Consider the following 12,986-nt stretch of genomic DNA (forward strand, 5'->3'; position numbering starts at 1 on the left):
ATACCTTCTTTAGGTGATATTTCTCTCAGGCAGTTTTCTTGTGTTCTGTTTGGTAATCTATCTTTCACTTGCCTTTCTAACCTGAAAAGTGACTAAAAATGGCATCACCATGGGTGTCATGTTTCAGTGATTTTCAGTTCCAATTTAAAAATACAAATATTTTTTCAAAGAACACTGTAAACTTAACAAAGGATCTGAAAGTCAAGATGTTTTTGTTAGTTCTCACACACAATACAAATTGTGCAGGCCAAATTATGCTTTTGTTTACAATGTCACATCATTACTCTTCAGTGCAGCTGTACACTGTACTACTGATTTAATTTGAAGGCAGTTCAGCTGGGCTGTACAGATGTTACTAAGGGCATAATTTGGCCTTTGAATATTTTTATGGAAAAAGGAAAGAACACAACTTGGCCTTCAATTCCCCATGGTGAGTTTGCAAAACTAGTAGCCTGATGAAAACAAGTGTGCTTAACCATAGAACCCTAACAGATGGTAAGCATGCTGGAACCAGTCCTTTTCTTCATTCTCTCAATTTTTACCCTCTCCAAATGATAAGTCTAAATATTCAAACTGTAGAAGGGGGCCTTTAAGTCGCAGCAGGAATTTTCTTCCTCATTAAACTGACTCGAGACTGCCTGTTTTCAAGAAGTACAGCATTTAGAATTAAGAACATTTAATTCCAAACTGGAGACTCCAATAGGGATCTCTCTTTTTTTTGTTTGTTTGTTTTTTTTAATGAAAAAATCTTAAGGGGGAATAACTGCCTAGAATACCGTTGAATATTAGTAGGTTCACTCTGTGAACCTGTAAATGAGTCATATTGCAGGTTTTTTTAAGATTCAATAAGCATCAGTATTTCAATTTACTAAAGTTATATCAGTGCTCTTAAAAGAAGCATAATCTATTACTTTCAATGTCATTTCTGTGGTAGCAGGATTAATTCATGGATTAATGATTTAGCTTCCAATGGCAAATCCAGATCCAAAGATCATAAATGTACATACATTACTCTAAGATGCCACATATAATAATTCAAACATTCCTTTCCTATGTATTAGTCATATGACACTTCTGGTTTAACATCTCTTCCCTAGGCCCTGTCATGTAAAGTTCTTCAGTAATCTTTTGATGATGTTGAACCGTAAGGGAAGCCCTTTAATGAAGCTATTTCAAAAATTTGACCCTAAGTTCAGATCTCCTCTCAGTAGAATAAACAGCCCCCTTTCATTCCTTTTATAACTTTTAAACCCAAGAACTGCTTCTCCTCCTAGTCCCATCAAATTGAGTTTGAAGATCAATTTCTCCAAACAGTAGGAATAGTTAATTGGTTAATCTGTTGGTTAATGCATCCTAACAATCATGGGTGAAAAACTTGAGACTAATTTTAAAGGTGTAGATTGAAGGAGTTCAAAACAAATTTGCCTCTTAAATCCTCTCCTTATCTCTGGGTACACTAGAAATTTGGTTTTTGATACTGCCTTAGAACTGTGGACCATAGATAACATTACTACAATGCTTAATATATGGTGTAATTTCATCTGAGTATAGGAGTACATTTATTATCTGTCTAGGTGTTATGCTACATCCATCACTGTGGCATCTGCCCACATTTCTTGGGTGGACTAATGAAACAGATGAGGGAGAAACCTCTGTAGTTTAAAAAGTGCTGCGGTCTGACCACTTCCTAACACAGGGCTGTCAAACTTACTTTGAGAGGGCCAAGTTTCATGTTTTATTATGATCCATGGTCTTGGATATAAACTCAAGACTGTGTATTCCTTTCAGTCTACAGCATTTTCTGCTACAGATGTTAATGGGAGAGCACAAAGAGCAAGAGGAAAATACAGGCTTTAGGTAGTAACTAAAGGCTTGTTATTTGAGTCACGTTTGGCATTTTTACTTCTCTCCTTGGGCCACTGCTAACTACTTCTGTCCTCTGTTTTTTCCCCACTGTCTTTTCATTATCTCCTTCTTCCCTGATTGTTATTAAGGATATGTCTACACTGCCCATGTTACAGCACAGCTGTGGTAGCGCTGTGACATGGGCAGTGTAGTCATGCTTTATTGTCCAGGGGAGCTCTCCTGGCGATCAAAAAATAACCACCCCGAATGAGGGGTTGTAGTTTTATTGCTGGGAGCGATAAAACGATGAAAGTTTTTGCACTGAAAGTGGTAGTGTAGACACAGCCTGAGTTGTCTTTGTTCTCTCCTTGTCATTTCCTTCACTGCAGCAATTCTCACCCCCTGAGGGCTTCACATCTCTTCCATCATTTCAGCTGCTAAAATGATTAAATTGTTAATGTTGACATTATCATTGGGCTTCTGAGCTGGCACTTCAGGTAGTTCTCCACTCTCATTCGTATTATTTTGGGCTGTCTGCAGACTCGGGCAAACATCCGTATGCTAAACCGTATCCAGTTTACGCTAATTTTCACGTTTGGAAGACTTTCTTCACGTCCATGGAAGCTAAACACTTGAACAAAATCAAAGCTAAGATTTGGGAAAATATGAAAGTCATGAGAACCACATAAATATCCATCATGTAAGCTGGATCCAGATAATAGGTCATATATTTGACACCCTTGTGCTAACATCTTGGTTTTGGGGATAGAGAGGAAGGGAAACGTTTTTGGAAATGTACTTTACAAGACAGGGATCAGGATTTGCTGAGGGCACGTATATAAATAAGAAATATGAAAAGACACCAAAATTGTGAGGCTGGGTAAAAGGAAGGCTGGGGTAGGTACACCGGTAGAGTAGTAGTTTGAGATAGTGTCTAAATCAATGAGTGTATTGAATTTGAGGGGATGGTAGATATCAGGGAGATATTAGAGATAGGTTTATTCATTGCTTACAAGTCTAAGATGTACCTTGTCAAGCAGTTTGTTAGCAATTCCCCTTAATTCTCCCCCACAGTATGTAATTTTAGAAGCAAGATTCAGGACTAGGAGGCTTGGAGCCTTCCCTCTGCTTCTACAAATTGGCAGGATAGCAGAGAAAATAAGCTGCTGGAACAGTCTGTGTTTCATAGACCTATATTGACTATGCAGACCAAAGTTCTCACTTCATTGATGTCAATATTTAGGGCTAGAAAAATTCACTTTCCAGTCTGGTGTGTGGGTAATTTTTTCTGAGAGAGCCTGGAGAATCTGAGACATCAATTTCTCAGAATTTCTGCAGAATTTAACCTTCTGTTTTTAAAAAGTGAAGTCTGTAGCCTTTATGGTTGCAAAGGTAATCTTCCAATGTGAACTGAAATTAAATTGATGCAGTGTTCTCTTCCAGAATCTCCGGACAGCCCCAGTGCTGCTTAAACTTCGCAAAGCAGCAACAAATCAAAATTAAGAATACTATTACTATTCAGAACCTTATGGTCAAGTAGGAAAACTGTCAATGTCAGTCTGATGCTTCTGCAGCTGCTTTGGAAAGACATGAAAACAGCAGAAGCACGTACTAGTTATTGTGGGGGAGGAGGAGCCTGGACGGTCTGCAGGAGAGGTGGAATTATGAAGATCCACCCTTCATAGCAAATGGAAGGCTTTTAATAGTAAGAGAGCAGGCAAAGTTTTTCTCTATTCCAGTAGCTAGAGTGTATGAGGCTTCTCAATCTGCTGGCCAGAAGTTGATACAAAAGATGGAGTCCTCAGGTAGAATCAAGGTAGCGCTCTACTGGAAATCCCTGTGGCTGGGAGTGGCAAGGTGACTGGGCTTCTTACAAAGGTTTAGCTTCTGGGTCTCATTAATGAAGGGGTCTTCCTGTGTAAACCCTCCCACCCAAAAGATTTCATATTTTATCTCTGACTAATAGGTGTCCAACCTTTTTGATCCATGTCCTATTCAGTATTCTAACTCTGGATATGTAATGCGTGCTCTGAAGATAAACTCTCATTTCTCCTTTTGTGTAATAACCGGAAATTAATAGCTGTTTCCATTTTAAATTCCCACGTGATTTCAGAAGGACTGGGATGGACAAGCTTGATTAGCTTTGTTTGACTTCACTCCTGGGGAGACTTTTTTAGAGATCCAGATATGATTGAGGTTCATAATATATTGGACTCAGTGTAAAATAGTCAAAACCATGAAATGATTTGGTACATATTTCACCAGAATCAGGAACATAATTTCCTCAATAGTGTCTACAGGATAATAAATAATATGCAAAAGTTAAATGAACATTGCAAGGCAACACAACACAAAATGTGTGGTAGGAAGGATGGCTGTGTAAATGCATTGGGCTAGGAGATGCTGCTTTCTCCTCTGTTACACAACTCCTGATGTCATTGGCTAATTATATTTAATCTCTCCATGTCTCAGTTACATCATATGAATGTTGTGTGTTTAAATTCATTAACACTGGTATGGTTGAAAAGTGTCAAGTGCAAATGGTTGTTACACTAACATTAATTTACAATTAAAATTGATTTCTTTAAAACCTGTGCTATGGAATGTCTCTCAAACTGGCTCTGCCCACATCTGTGTCCAGAATATAGAAAAACCTTCATCAACCTTCTGATCTGGATATTGCAAACAGCAGATTAAGCATAGATGATCTTTACATAGACATAAATATAAACATAAGGAATGAATATTTTCAGATATATACAGCGTTGTCTAAGCATTTGTGTAAAACTGTCTTGTGGATCTGATGTCTACTATGTACCTTATGACAGCCATGGTAATGTCAGTATACCAGTTGTAACAGCAGAAATTGAGGACAAACCTAAACTAATTTTGAGCAGATTTTGTTGAATACATTTGTGATACAAATAAAATAGATATAAATGTAACTAGGTGTAGGGCAATATTACCTAATATATGTTGAGAGCATAACTCTTTATCAACTACAGAGTACAGTTATCAAGCTGGAACAGAAAGCCTTGACTCTGATATATAGAGATATGAAAAAACCCAAAATAGGCCATGCTGACTAGTTAGTAATATTCAACACAAAAACTGAGATGACAGACAAACCAGGGAGTGGATGAGGAGGGAGGAAAATGTCCTGTACGCTGCCTTTCTCCCCAAATTATAGAAACTACACTTCTGCTGAATCGCCAACAGAAAGCTCTAGAATAAAGCTTTTATAATAAGTGATAAGAAATAGGGAATGTCTCTGCATAAATCAAATGGATTTGTCAGCCTTCCCTTAATTGTACTGAGAGAAAATGCAGAAGGAGATAGCATTTGGGGCAGCTTCATTTTTCCCCATGTTTGGAACACTCTTTATGTGCAAGAAGTATTTATAGCCCTTTTTCTTGGAAAGCATAGATACTCTGCTAAAACTCATCACCAAATAAAATTGACTGAATATACAACTTTTTTTTTTTTTCTGTTCAAGAAGTGAAGTTTCTAGCCCTTACGGTTGCAGTGGAAAACTTGAAATGTAACCCTGAAGGCATAGAAGCTAGAGAACACAAAAAATGAAACCATTTATTATTTTTGAAAAGTCTCAAGATTTTTGGATGCTTGGGGTTGGCAATACCAAAAATGTTGCATTGGGACTTTCCCTATACAAATGCATTAGCATTCCTAGTCGCTCCATCTCCAATACGAGTCTGGTGTATCATGGTAAAAATTATACATCCATATTGGTATCCAATATGTCTCTTGCATGGTTTTTATTAGGAATAACAGATCTCAGATCAGTGGAAGCATGGCTATTTCTAGGAATTGTATTCTTATGGGTTATTAATGTTTATATTGATATCATGTCTCCAACTTTCCTCAGGTCAGACTGTGGCTTCTCTGTACTGAACAGTTTGTAGATGTTGGAAACCATATGATCAGATTTACCTGTAGTATTTCTGGGTTGGGTGATCAGAAATGTTGCCTAAAGATTTTCATTTCTTTCTTCCTGCAACCTCTTAAGTGCAGATATCTTTACACCTGATAAGCCAGATTCACTGTGTACCTTCTAGAACAGGGGTGGGCAAACTTTTTGGCCTGAGGGCCACATCAGGGTTGCAAAATTGTGTGGAGGGCCAGGTAGGAAAGGCTGTGCCTCCCCAAAGAGCCTGGCCTCCTGCCCCTATCCACGCTTCCCACTTCCTGCCCCCTGACTGCCCCCCTCAGAACCCCTGACCCATCTAACCCCCCTGCTCCTTGTCCCCTGATCGCCCCCTCCCAGGACATCCCACCCCTATCCAACCTCCCTATCCCCTGACTGCCCCCCCATCCACACCCCTCGCCCCCGTCAGGCCGCCCCGGGACTCCCACGCATATCCAACCCTTCCCGTTCTCTGTCCCCTGACCGCCCCCCTCCCAAACTTCCGCCCTATCCAACAGTTCCTTGCCTCCTGACTGCTCCCAGGGACCCCCTGCCCCATATCCAACCTCCCTGCTTCCCACCCCCTTACCATGCTGCTCAGAGCAGCAGGAGCTCGCCGCCACGCTGCCCAGCAGGAGTGGTGGGCCAGAGCACTGGTGGCGAGGTGAGGCTGCGGGGGAGGGGGGACAGCAGGGGAGGGGCGAGTGGCTAGCCTTCCCAGCCGGGAGCTCAGGGGCTGGGCAGGACGGTCCTGTGGGCTGGATGTGGCCTGCAGGTCGTAGTTTGCCCACCACTGTTCTAGAATGACTTTACATGTCCAGGCATACTTATTCCCTTTTCTTTTCACTTTTGTGTGAATCATAATTTCCTGATTTTAATTGTTCGATTAACCCACGAGTGTGTGGGCAAATTACTGTGGCTGGGACTTCAGGATATTGATGTTCTTTAACTACTGGGTACTAATTACTACTGGGTATTTAGGATAGAATCATAGAATCATAGAATCATAGAATATCAGGGTTGGAAGGGACCCCAGAAGGTCATCTAGTCCAACCCCCTGCTCAAAGCAGGACCAAGTCCCAGTTAAATCATCCCAGCCAGGGCTTTGTCAAGCCTGACCTTAAAAACCTCTAAGGAAGGAGATTCTACCACCTCCCTAGGTAACGCATTCCAGTGTTTCACCACCCTCTTAGTGAAAAAGTTTTTCCTAATATCCAATCTAAACCTCCCCCATTGCAACTTGAGACCATTACTCCTCGTTCTGTCATCTGCTACCATTGAGAACAGTCTAGAGCCATCCTCTTTGAAACCCCCTTTCAGGTAGTTGAAAGCAGCTATCAAATCCCCTCTCATTCTTCTCTTCTGCAGACTAAACAATCCCAGCTCCCTCAGCCTCTCCTCATAAGTCATGTGCTCTAGACCCCTAATCATTTTCGTTGCCCTTCGTTGTACTCTTTCCAATTTATCCACATCCTTCCTGTAGTGTGGGGCCCAAAACTGGACACAGTACTCCAGATGAGGCCTCACCAGTGTCGAATAGAGGGGAACGATCACGTCCCTCGATCTGCTCGCTATGCCCCTACTTATACATCCCAAAATGCCATTGGCCTTCTTGGCAACAAGGGCACACTGCTGACTCATATCCAGCTTCTCGTCCACTGTCACCCCTAGGTCCTTTTCCGCAGAACTGCTGCCGAGCCATTCGGTCCCTAGTCTGTAGCGGTGCATTGGATTCTTCCATCCTAAGTGCAGGACCCTGCACTTATCCTTATTGAACCTCATTAGATTTCTTTTGGCCCAATCCTCCAATTTGTCTAGGTCCTTCTGTATCCTATCCCTCCCCTCCAGCGTATCTACCACTCCTCCCAGTTTAGTATCATCCGCAAATTTGCTGAGAGTGCAATCCACACCATCCTCCAGATCATTTATGAAGATATTGAACAAAACGGGCCCCAGGACCGACCCCTGGGGCACTCCACTTGACACCGGCTGCCAACTAGACATGGAGCCATTGATCACTACCCGTTGAACCCGACAATCTAGCCAGCTTTCTACCCACCTTATAGTGCATTCATCCAGCCCATACTTCCTTAACTTGCTGACAAGAATGCTGTGGGAGACCGTGTCAAAAGCTTTGCTAAAGTCAAGAAACAATACATCCACTGCTTTCCCTTCATCCACAGAACCAGTAATCTCATCATAAAAGGCGATTAGATTAGTCAGGCATGACCTTCCCTTGGTGAATCCATGCTGACTGTTCCTGATCACTTTCCTCTCCTCTAAGTGCTTCAGGATTGATTCTTTGAGGACCTGCTCCATGATTTTTCCAGGGACTGAGGTGAGGCTGACCGGCCTGTAGTTCCCAGGATCCTCCTTCTTCCCTTTTTTAAATACACACAGAGTACTGTAAATCAGTTTGGCTTTTGTAGGTGCTGTTGTAATTTTGCAGATTTTCACTGGTGTCTAGTTCACTTCTGGTCAGTCTGGATATAAATAAGTTTTAAAGTTACCAAATTTTTATTCAAGTTGTGACATGGTTCTCTCCACTCTTCATATTCACACACCATGGTAAACACATGATTCCTAACTATGCATGTGTTTGACTTTGCTTGTGATCAAGGCTCAAATATAAATGTTTTACCAGGCATTTATGGGGCAATAATGTCTTCACAGCAGTAACCTAGTCTAGGCTTTTAAAACCAGTCTGCCACTTCCTGCTTAACCATAGCAAGCCTCATTATGCCACTTCAGTGCATGTTTTGCTGGAGAGTAGAAATCTTGTGCTAATTATTACTGGACTACTTATTTTAAACGGAGAGATCATGAGCAAGCGAAGAATATCCAAGCGCATCTTGACTTGACAAATCAAAATCTGAAACTGTCAGTGTGACCTGGATCAGTATCCCCCATTGCCAAGGAAAAAAGGAGGCAGTCAAAATCTGGTATTGTCAAGTGCAAGACAACCAGAGTCCTGGCAACTGCTTGGATCACGTACATTTTTTCACAAAAGCAGTAAAGTTTCACAGCACCAGACTGGCATTTTGGTCCACTTCATAGATGAAAGCTTTATGATAACTACAACATATGGAAGATGAGATCAGAGGAGAAGAAAGAGGACTTTGGCCATGACAGTGTGTTTAATCTTTAATTTGATGCTGTGGGAAGGGAGTTCAGGAAATAGAATGGGGAGGGGAAAACAAGTATTTTGCATTGGATTTTACATGTTTGTTGGCAGGACTACTAAGGGGGACTTGCCTGGAAAACTCACTGTTGATACTGGGCTGATAACCTCCACTCTCCATGAAACACTTGTCACTGCCATTGTTATACTGGCAATGGTGATGGGTGATGTCAAACACCTTTCATGTGGACCTGTTTATTAAATTCACCTGGAACTACAACCCTGCTAATATTGTAAAACAAGATCCCCAGTCCTGATCCCCAAACAGTGACAATGATTTCCTGCCTTACTGATTTGATGCACTTGCTAGCATTGCTTTTGGGAAGCGTGGAGATATATGTAGGATATATTACATTGTATATGTTGATATAGCCACGTGACAACATCCAAATGCTACACATGAAAAAAGTACAAACATTGATATATAAAACATTAATATATTTCATTTATCTGAGTAGCTTCAATACAATATATAAAAGTAGTAGCCCACACTGCTGTATTGAAGCAGCCAGTAATCCCAAGACCATTTGCTGCTTGGTAAAGTAAAGATAAACTCATCTTGCTTTGGATCAGTCTTTAAGCTGTTGCAGGGCCCATACTGAATCTCAGACCTCTACTCTTTAGTTCATGCATCAAACTAATCTTAAAAGCCTGCTTGCCACTGGTAGTCACTGTTCTGGCCCACCAGTCTTAGGGCATGAACAGTTGTCAAAGCATTTAGTAGGGTGCCAGGTTGTACATATAATCTCTCATACTTAACACCATTCTGGGGACAGAGAAATTTGGGATGGGGCAGCCATAAAACTTGCCAGGATGCTTATCCTGGGTTGCCAGCTGTAAAAGGCATTAGGGTCAGAATACCTTTCATGATAGCATTTGTAAAAGGAGAAAACTAGTTGAAAAATACCAGTCCGTTAACGTTTTATTTCAGCTTCTGAATAGGTTACATAGAAACTTGATGGTGCACACAGTACAGCACAGTAGGATGCAATAAAATATACTTAGAACATTTTTTACAACATACGTTCTCTTGAAAGTTATGTCATACACAACATTTTGAGATAATCTTTCCTAGTTAGGAGACTAGATAACTGCCTATTGTCTTGGGAGTTTATTTTTCCCATTGTATCCGCCAGCTGTAAAATTTTGCGGATTTTTTTTTTTTTTTACAAGTAGCAAACTCTCCTTGCTTATCTCTCTTGCTGTATGGGTGAAGTCTTTTCGACAAGTCACCCATGACTAACCTGCCTTTGAGCAGCATATGCCAAATCATTTCCAAAAAGAGAAACTTGGGTGCTAGCTCCAAATAACCACCTGAGGAAGGGAAAAAATAAAATACGTTTTTGTGGATAATGTGCACAAGAGGAACAATAAGTGGGATGACTGAATGTCTTCCATAGGGAGAAGGACCAGCTGCAGAGGGGAAAAGAGAATAGAGAAAGCATGTGATGTTTTAATTGATTCTTAATACTATTTTAGCCATGGCTTACAAAGCATTGGTTCATCAAAACATATTCTACCAGTTTGTCTATTTCCTTCATTCTTTCTCTTCACTTCACTTTTTGTGCTGCTTGTACTCGCCCATCTTTGTTCCTGATGAGCAAGACAGCATACTTATGATATTCACAGCTGTGAATTGTCCACATATGAATTGGTTTTATATTTTTTTTATAAAACTGGACTGTCTTTTTTTTTTTTTTCTGTGACCAGTTTCAAGCTGTATTTTATGGTTCAATGATTTGTCACCTGTTGGAACTCAAGCAGTAGGATAAACATTTGCACCTGGGGATGTGGGAGTGAGCCACCCTGTGGATATATTGAGCTGTATCAGTTGTCAGGCTGGCATATTAGAACCCAGTTACACAAAACATGGTTCTAATATGGATGAGACTCATTTTAAGCTAAATATTCAGATTTTTGATAAACTGGAAAATCTTGTGCTGTACTGTACTGTAAGCGTTGTCCCTTGTGCTTGGTGGCACATTAAACTCTAACTGTGATAAGATCTCCCAATTTATATAGCAGTGTATATGAAACAAATTAAGTGTATTAATAGAGCAGTCAGAGGAAGTTTGCTCAATACCTACCTGATCTTTTTTACTTGCATCATTTTTAATGATCACCACTTTAAGCAGCCTCCTCCAAATACCCAATTTTGATGGCAGTGGACCTAACTCTGGTAAATGATGTAGAAGAAGCTCCACATGTTAGGGTATTAGATGACTTGAGAAAATGGCAAAGAATTTCAAGCCTTTTCCTCTTAGCTTGATTACAGAACAATAGTGGAACAGCTGTTCATTTGCTGATGTGAAATAAGTTGGTGGTCTAACTTCTAGTGGCCAGGTATCGACATAACAATGTGTAATATTTGTTGGTAGTCTTAACATGAATAATTCAAAATTGTATTAAAATATAGAGAATTATACTTCTAACAATAACAAGCTAACTATTAAGAATACTGACAGTATGAATTTCTGATTTGACTGTTAAAAATATCAGACCCTAAAAGTAGACCTAGCAAATTTGCACAAGGGACATGGATGCCCATTAGAATTATAAACCTGTGAATTAGCAAATGAAGAAAAGAATGCTTACCACATTTTATTTAGATTTTATAGTTCAGAATATTCTAGTAGTGCAGTATATTTTATAAATATAGAAGTCATAGTAATATTAAATGTTACTCTAGCATCTGCCGTTAACTCTTTGAGATGGAGAGAGCACTTTTTTTATACAACGTATAGCAGTGTGTAGATTAGCAAGGTTCCAGTGAAACTGTTCCCTCAAGAAGAAAATATACCACCACTTGAAAAAAGCTCTACATTAATCTAATTTTCCCCTTGTCAAAGGTGCTCTGTAGTATAGTATCTCATTCCATCTGTGAGGATGCCTTGCCTGGTGCCAATACCATCACACTTGGAAATCACTCACAGCAGGGATTGAGAGAGAGAGAGAGAGAGTGAATTTATACCCTCCATCCATGGACTAAAAAGCATCAACTTCATAATTCACTTTGCACTATCTGTGACTCCACAATGCTGAGTCTTATTTCACCGACATCTCTGCATATTATTGCTGTGTTGTTTAATGGACAAAACAGAAAGAACTTCTTATGTTGTTGGCAGGCCACTTAATAAAAATATATTTTAAAACCATTTCCTTTTGCATTTCAGTATCAAAGCCAGCAGCTATATTTGTCTTCTTTTTTGGTTGGGAGAGAGAATGCTAAAAAGTTTGTCTTATTCAAGCCCTAATAATGAGTCAGATTTAATATTTAGATTCTTGTAAGATAATCCATGGTTAATAAGCACTGAAATCATATCTTATGGACTGAAATTTCCACCGCGCCCCCCCGCCCGAGTCATGAAGGAAGAAGTATGCACCTCAGCATCTGTTACACACAAGTTGGTTTGAAGGCTTCCCCCCTCCCCGAAGAATAGGGTATAAGGGAATAGACTGACCAAATTCCAAATGTAGCAGAAAGACCATTTTACTAGAGCTGGTCAAAAAATGCCTGTTTTTCACAGGAAATTTTTTGAATATATGAATTGAATTGTATTTGCACATCAGATATTAGCAACAATTTATTTTTAAATGATTACTAATAAGAATTAAGCAATTAAGTTTGCTGTACAGTTAAAATCAGATTGACTAAGAAGGCCTGCTCCCAAGAGGAGAGAATTAATTTTCATTGTTTAGGCATCAGGTATTCTGGATTGGGAACACTCCCCCACCCCCCCCACACCTTTGTATTTGTCCAAGTTACAGGTTTACTGGCAAGAATGGTATGAATAGCTTTTGCACTTACTCCTGAAAACCAAGATGAAGGTTTAAGATCTTTTTAAGAATGCACTAGACTTTTGGATTCTCTCAGGGAATCAACACTCAACACAGCACTAACAGATAAGTGATTAATTTTTAACTACCATAAATTTTATGATGATTAGCAAATATTAGATATAAACTTTATATTGTGATTTACAATATCTGTTGTCTTCTTTCTAGATACAGAAGTTCCAGTTCAGGATAGGTAAG

At 39.9% G+C, this 12,986-nt stretch overlaps 1 protein-coding gene across 3 annotated transcripts in view; it reads left to right on the forward strand.

Moving 5' to 3' along the window:
• Nucleotides 1-12,986, forward strand: part of PPP3R1 (protein phosphatase 3 regulatory subunit B, alpha) — an 85,201-nt gene that overhangs the window by 33,585 nt on the left and 38,630 nt on the right. Inside the window, exon 2 of one of the 3 annotated variants that reach the window (XM_043511999.1) lies at nucleotides 12,957-12,981. The exons of the other annotated variants lie outside the window; for them this stretch is intronic. The gene's annotated coding sequence lies outside the window, so the exon portion shown is untranslated. The remainder of the gene's footprint in view (nucleotides 1-12,956; nucleotides 12,982-12,986) is intronic. 3 annotated transcript variants of the gene reach the window in all.

Source organism: Dermochelys coriacea, chromosome 3 (assembly GCF_009764565.3).
Source record: "Dermochelys coriacea isolate rDerCor1 chromosome 3, rDerCor1.pri.v4, whole genome shotgun sequence".
Classification (NCBI taxonomy): domain Eukaryota; kingdom Metazoa; phylum Chordata; order Testudines; family Dermochelyidae; genus Dermochelys; species Dermochelys coriacea.